Genomic DNA, 8,431 nt, shown 5'->3' with positions numbered 1-8,431 from the left:
TGTCGGAGTAGTTTGAAGTTCAATCAGTCAAATAGCTGTATACTAGCGTCCCGATATGTCGAAGCAGTTTGAAGTCTCATTAATCAAATGGCTGTTTACTAGCGTCCCGATATGTCGAACTCATTAATCAAACGGCTGTTTACTAGCGTTCCGATATGTCGAAGCAGTTTGAAGTCTCATTAATCAAATGGCTGTTTACTAGCGTGCCGATATGTCGAAGCTGTTTGAAGTCCCTCAGTCAAATGGATGTATACTAGCGTCCCGAAATGTCGGAACAATTTGAAGTCCTATGAGTCAAATGGCTGTATACTAGCGTCTCGGTATGTCGAAGCAGTTTGAAGTCCAATCGATCAAATGGTTGTTTACTAGCGTCTCGATATGCCGAAGCTGTTTGAAGTCCTATCAGTCAAATGGCTATATACTAGCATCCCGATATCCCGAAGCAGTTTGAAGTCCCATCAGTCAAATGGCTGTTTATTAGCGTCCCGATATGTCGAAGCTGTTTGAAGTCCCATCAGTCAAATGGCTGTATACTAGCGTCCCGATATGTGGAAGCAGTTTAAAGTCCCATCGGTCAAATGGCTGCATACTAGCGTCCGGATATGTCGAAGCAGTTTGAAGTCCCGTCAGTCTAATGGCTCTATACCAGCTTCCCGATATGTCGAAGCAGGAATTGTTTTTCTAAATATCGGCATGACCATGCGTTGCAAATAAAACTATGAACTAAATATGTTTCAAGTTGATAAGTACTGGGATATTGTCATAAAATGTATATGTCATATTCACATGTTCATATATATTTGAGGCTATGGCAAAATTATCAGCGAAAGACTTTTTATTTAAATCAAATTTCGGTTATGTCTGAATCTGTCTGATTTTGAGATATTGAGTCTCAGCTTAGATAATTTTCACAGGAGTGCTCAAACTCATTAGTTTGACTGTTATTTTACCCTTCTAGATGCATCTCAATGTCTCTATATAATTTACTTTAAGACCATCTTTAAGAAATTTAGTTTCATAAATCTACGGAAATTATTCCTGTAAAAGTTTGATTGGTCCTTTTTCTTGACGTGTTTCTCTCTCTGAGACACAGCCACATGTCCAGTTATAGAGCAATTACTATATTCACCCATGTTTAGAAATTCGAACATATGTCTTTTCTGTTTACATTTTCATATACTAAATATATAAATAACAAGAGCTGTCACTGTTGGTGACAAATGCCCCTGAAGCGTACCCAAGAATGCTACAGTTGTCTGCGCAAAATATGCCAGAATAGATTAGGTATGAACTATTTTGTGACATTGACCTTGACCTGAGAGACCCGGATCATAAGTAGGACACATCATCTCTATATGGTTAACATTTGTGAAACATTATTTTCAAGTCAAGACAAGAAACAGACCATGTTAACCTTTGACAACTAAGTGCGACCTTGACGTTGTAGCTAGAAATCTGGGTCCTGAGCATGACATGTCATCTCATTACAGGGAACATTTATGCCAAATGATTTTAAAATCCTTTCATCGATGGCAGACAAGAAACAGACCACGTTATCTTTGACTTCTAATTGTGACCTCGTTCTTCAGCGGAAGAATATTGCGCTCCTAAAGTCGCGCAATATTTCCGCTGAAGAACTCGTGCATATTTCCCGATACAAAGCTAATAACCTATAATTATACGTAGTAATACGCGAAAAAAATTATTTATGAATAATTAAAATTGTATCTTTTTATTTTACATTTATAATATTTTATGCATTTTTGAGTGGATACGGTAGTAATTATTTTCCCTTTTTTATAATTCTTTCCATATGAATACATGAAAGACCATTTTCATAATGAAAATTAATCATTTCCCCAATTATTTGCTAAAAAAGATCACTATTCTTTAACTGCATTATCTTAAAGTTTATCTTTTTTTATATATTTCTTAATTTTTTTCAGTTTTAAATTACATAAATATGTTTCCAAATTTAATTTTCACTGTCAGAAATTATTTCAATAGCTGTCTAACAACTCGCTATTCTTTAACGCCAGTTATTTGAAAGTTTGTTCAGTTTTATATAATTCTTAAATTTAGTCTATTTTACATAATTTATTTCTTATTTAAATTGCATAATCAGAAAGTATTTCAATATCATACTTAACAATTAACTTTTAGCTGTTGTTATCTTAAAGTTTATCTAATTACAAATTATACTTAATTTAGTGCAGTTACATAGCTTGTTTCTAAATTTAATTCACAAAGTCAGAAATTATTTCAATATAAAATTTTCCTAAACAGTATAAAGAACAAGTTGATTATATAAAAATTCCGTCAAGGTAAGGGAATACTGCCTCGGAGTTTCGTGAAATTATCTCGCGTCACTCGAAATGACCGATTAGTTGTTATTACAGACTCGGGGTCGCGTAGAGTCTCCATAAAGAACCGGAAATGATTATAATTTCGACTCGGAGTTCCGTCAAGTAATTTCTCGGAGTAACTAAACGAAATTCCGCTAAAGTAATTAAACTGTAACAATCGGTAACCCGAGTCAGAAAAAGGAAGTACTCGGAGGAATTCCTCGCTATGCAAGACTTTTCCTTCGATGAAAAACGGAAACTGGGCCTTCCGCGTGAGCTGATCTGTACCTATACATGTAGTAATTGGGAAAGGTTTTATCTAACTGTAACTAACATTTATTTTCTTTGTAAGACTTTTATTTTAGATAGACATCTTCATTATACAAACATATTATTATACATATAATCATTCACTTTTGAAATTTCGAGGAAATTCAATTTAGAGTCATTTTTATGTAAATTTTACTTATCCTTTTTACGATAGCAGAGGCAAGAAAAGAATGATTTGTAAATGTACTTTAGTCCTTTTTTGTTTTATATCTTTGTACATGTAATCACTAGAAAACAGTCTTAAAAAACTGTTTCAAGTCGTAAAGTCTATTCTATATGAATGAGGCAATGGAAGTAAGATTTCGTAATTATATATTTCCCTTATATATTAACGTATAACACATAAGCGTAAAGCTATTTTCAGATAAAATGTAACCAAGTTATATATACATTACACCAAATTCTCCCATTTAGCCTCATTACGCCAAATTTTGCATCAGTACTTGCATGTATTAAGGAAGACCGTTTTTTTTATTTTGATAGGTTTATTTCAGTAAGTTTAGTTATAACTTAAACAGATTTGCACATTTTGTAGCGCACAGGTTCTTAAGCGTGCCAAGGGTGTAGAACACCCCTACACTAGACTCTAATCTCAATGTTGGTATTTTTAGTTGGAGGAGCGGGGGCTTGAACACACGTCCCTTGGTTTCGCTGTCAGATTGAGCTACCACTGGACCATTGCGTCCGCTCTGAAACAAGTTTTCGTTTAAATTACATTCTGCATTTAAAATTCACTGAAATCATGAAGAAACTGAAGAGAATTTTCGATAAACATATTGAACAATTTTAATAACTTAAATTTATATTTATTGTTTAAAATATTGTACAAAATATATGATGCCCTAATCAGAAAATGAAAAGTCATGTCGACAGACTGTAAAAACAAGGAAAAACAAGGAAAAGTATCCGACAGGGAAAGCCACGTTCCAAAAAAGCAGCCTCCCCAAAGGCACACACGAACAACACTCGCACCACATACACAAAGGACAAAACAAACAAATACAGGAACACAGTGGGACACCGCCTTGGGACGGTCACTGGCAAAACCACCACGTTGAAAAAAGCAGCCTCCCTAAAGTCACACACGAACAACACACACACACGCACGCACGCACACACAAGGACAAAACAAACAAATACAGGAACACAGTGGGACACCGCCTTGGGACGGTCAGTGGCAAAACCACCACTGTGGAGTTTAAACCGGTTTATGGTGCTTCTAACCTCACCCTTGCCCCCACCATGTTCCAAAGTCACAAGACAGTGTAAATAAAAGTTATCGTTATCCCGCCATGTGAAACCCTAACATACGTAAAGGCAACAGAAGTAAGTCATATTTATAAATAAATCAACGACAAAGGATTCGAAACTTGCAAAAATGAAACACCTACCGACAGCCAAACGACACCAGTTCCCAGTTTGCCAGTACAATTCGATTGCTTTATATTTTATTCATATCCAACCAAGAGGGTTATTTGTGTTTTGAATCCTAGCATAATGAAAGGGATCGACAATATTTCATTTTGTTTCTTGTTTATCTTTTTTTTAATAATACAGATATTCACAATGTCAATCATTTCAATTATTTGTTCCTCAGACCTTTATAAGTCAGATTTAAAAGCATGAAGCGAACCTACAGTAGTCTTCTCAAAAGACTCCGTATTGAAAGGGTCTTTTGGCTCCTATTCAAGTTTATTTAGCTGCGTCGTTATCTTGGAAAATATTTCTGTTTTTATTTAGTGGCCAAATATCTTATATATTTAGAAAATATATACACTTGTATTTACAAAACTCCAGTATCAAACATTTATTAATTAAAGAAGGTCTTTACCCGATGTTATGTAGGGGTTGTCCAGGAAATATGTTCGAAAAATTCTAAAGTGCTACACTCGGTCCAGTTGAGGTAAAAAATGTCTACCAAATTAGACAGGATGATCATTAGATCATAAGAAACTCATCTAACCTATACCTTTTTACTTTGTTCGGTACACATCTTAAAAACACTTCATGAGAAATTATTTCAAGGCTTTACTTATTTTTACTTTTGTGGCCTCCAAATGCACTCAAGCGAATCCATTTTTAAATTGACAAACCTAAACCTAGGAAAGGTCAATACTTGGATGTTAATGTCTAACTTTAGTGAAGATCAAAGCAATAATGCAAGAGAAGAAGTCGTTTATAGGTGTTTGTGTTTTACCTAGTTTATACGTGGAATCAAGTGGAACCATCTATTTTAACATTCAAGACTACCAAGTTTGGGTAGATCTAACAATAACGTTTTCTGAAGAAACTTATCAATTTTAGCTCTAGCGGTCCTTCTTCCAGTCAACTGAGACCATATACTGTGAAATCATTAATATTCGCGAGGGACTAATTTTCGTGAATTTTATGTTTGAGTCAGTCAACGAAATTTAATCCCAACGAACAGGTACGATTCCAGTCTTTTTATGTTCTTAAGTTGAAATTCACGAATTCATATTCCCAAGAAATTGCGGTTTTTACCAAAAGCACAAAATATCATGCCCACGAAATTAAATGATTTTACAGTAATGACTTTAGAAATGATAGCCAAATGTTGGTACAGGCCAAATTCGTTGAACAAAATCAATAAGAAGATTCATTCAAGAATCTCTTTTTTAATCTACTAGGTTTCGTCATCACTTGATCGTCGGAGGCGGCGTCAGCGTTGGTACCGGCGTCGGTGTTGGTTAATTTTTTATAGGTCCACCTTTTCTAAAAACAAAACAATAAGAACTACAGTTTTGAAACTTTGCATACTTGTTTATCATTATTAGTTAATTTAGTAGACTAAAAATCATAACTGCATTTTGTCAAAATTATTACCCTTTTTCCAGAACTTGCAGACGAGTGATGGCTCTTATTTAGTTCTAAGCTATTTCGACACCTATACGCATTGTTGCAAATAAACTTGAAAAAAATGAATAATATAGATAAGCTTCACTAAAAGGTTCCCTAGGAAAAGCTTGTTGAAGATTAGTGAAGTTGTTCATCTTAAGTTGTAAAAGCATATTTAGCCAAACTATTTTAACAATTTTAAGAGTCCATTCTATGAAGCTACAAACGAAGTTTCATTTTCTTGGGTTTAGAGTCAAACCGACACAATTCTAGTCATATGACGACCTTTTCAGCATTCAATTGAGGAGGAAGACCCAAGATGCCCGTCCGTGCGTAATTTCAGGCACCAGGGTAGATGAGGGTGCGAAATTTCTGGCCAGGTGTTGGGACACGCCCCGCTCCAGTATGACAAGATGTTCGCAAATATGCAAATAGTTCAATCTGACTGGTAAATTATAAAAGCAATCTGATTCAAATGATGGTATTTAATCAGTATCTCTGGAAGAACATGCTAATGAATATAACATACCACATGAGACAGTGTTCTAATTAATGTCTTGATTATCAATTAAAAAAATAATTCGAAAGTATTGTAACAAAACATAATGAGTAACAAAAACACTTGCAAAACAAGAAGCAAAGAAGCAGTATTAACTGTACGAAATATTTATTTCCTCTTTGTATATACGGTTACGCCGTCTATATATGTTTTGCAAATATAAGCAACATGTATTATATTGCGCTTTACATCACTAATTTAATGGAAGGCACACCTTCCTGAAAGAAAAATATTAACAGAGCAAAGATCATTTGCAGACATTATTTGTTTCATTCCTTAACTTTATATGACATTGAAAATGACAGCTCAATAAATCATATTTGATTTTTGATATAAACGAAAGACAAACAATACAATAAATAGACTATCGATCATTGAAAGTTTTATAATTCAATAATTTGATTTTGTTAACAAATAACAACTGCCAATATAATAAACAGAGTTGAAAACTATCCTACGTTTTATTTGATATACAAAGAAGTGGTAAATTGGCTTTTTATCGTAAACGTTATTGAAATATCATTTTGATATAAATTCAAACTTCTGTGTTGAAAAGTTTATTATTATCGTTTACCACGCGACTTTAAAATCCAAAGACTATGGTATTCACCGATATAAAGAACACAATGCCTGCTTTTAAACTGTACTTTGAAATGATCCATGTGAATGAAAATGTGAACAATTCCATTTCACAGTTAGTTGTGGAGTAAAGTATTTAAACCTGCGACATTTGTTTAAATAATGTAAATAAAATAAATGTATTACTTCCTTTAGACATAAAGTGTTTTGAAGCTACAATGTACACGAAGCAAGAAAGATATCTTATATATTAACTGATTTTAATATTTTTAGAGCAATAACTAAAAAAGAAAGTCTTTGAGATATATTATACCTATATATATTTGACTTTGAGATACGATAGCGTACTCTGTTAAGAGTTTAATATTATTTCTGATATTATGTTCATAAATTAACCCCGATATCCATTAAGGTCAAAACGAAAATGCAACTCGAAGCCGTCGAAAACACGTCATTATCTATAGTTTGCTTAAAAGAATAGAGTAAATGCGTTCCCATAGTTACATGTACTCGAGTCCCGCGACATATATTTTTTTATGTTTATATTAGAAAGCTTATGCTTTTACTAATAAAATTATCTATCGCACAGACTACGACGTATGAAGGTAAAATTGAAATAAGCCAAAACGTGTTAAATATTCGTATTTTAATTCTACTTTCGATTTACTTTCAAACCTGATTCCGGGGATATACCAAAGACGTAAAAAACGGTACTAGCAGCTTCCTCGCTTGGCGCTCAGCATTAAGAGGATAGTGCTAGGACTGGTCAGCCGGGTGTCAGTATAATGTGACTGGGTGGGGTATCATGTCACGTGTCTACGGCGTGATGGCCCCAAAGTACAATTAATTTCCCATATGGTTACATACAAATATATCAATGCAAGGCTTTGACACAATGTTCTGAAGACAAATGCAAATACCTTCTCTTTAGAAATCTATCCAAGAGAAACACAAAAATCACTTTGAAGTGACCTGTTGACCTGCTACTTTTCTCCTCACATCTGTCAGAATGAATACTGTATTGCATTTTTACAAAGTGAAGCGGTCCAGCCTACTTTTTGTACAAATCCGCAGACAGTCATTTGCACAAGAAACCATGATTTTCCAGATTTTTTTTACCCCTTTCTCTTCATTTACATCAGATCTATAAAATTTGGCTACTTTCAGAAGCTCAGAATATCTATTTACAATCAAATCCATCATGAAATGAGGGACCTCTTTTCTCTCGGATACACTTCCTTTAGGTAACGAAGGGCAGGTAACTGTACCTTGTTACCTGATATTCCAGTGAGGCAGCACTATAAAGTTTGGCATTGTGCGCACTGCCACAAGTAGACGCCGTCACACACACACACACACACACACACACATACACACACACAAACTTGGTCCGAAAACAAAAAGTGACATTTTAGCAGCTAGATTGCTACGGATCAATACACTTGAATCTATCTTAATGTCAAGCTATACTACGTCCTTACGTTAACAGTTTTGTTAAGTTAATATGACACATGCCTTTTTGAATTGTTATTGTTAAGGTTTAAGAGTATACAAAGAAAAGCCACAGTAACATTTGGAAAACAATCGACGTCTTAACCAACGATTTACTTGGGCATTACATGAACTACTATTTAATATAGAATATAAATATCTTCCTTTTTGATATTTCTAAACAGTTGTTGACATCTGATTCAAAACCAGGCACTCATTGATATTCCGTCTATTTCTGTTAATTAATTTTCGGGGTCCAAACATAAATAGC

The sequence above is a fragment of the Mercenaria mercenaria genome, chromosome 19 (assembly GCF_021730395.1).
Source record: "Mercenaria mercenaria strain notata chromosome 19, MADL_Memer_1, whole genome shotgun sequence".
Classification (NCBI taxonomy): domain Eukaryota; kingdom Metazoa; phylum Mollusca; class Bivalvia; order Venerida; family Veneridae; genus Mercenaria; species Mercenaria mercenaria.
This window is presented reverse-complemented; position numbering follows the sequence as displayed.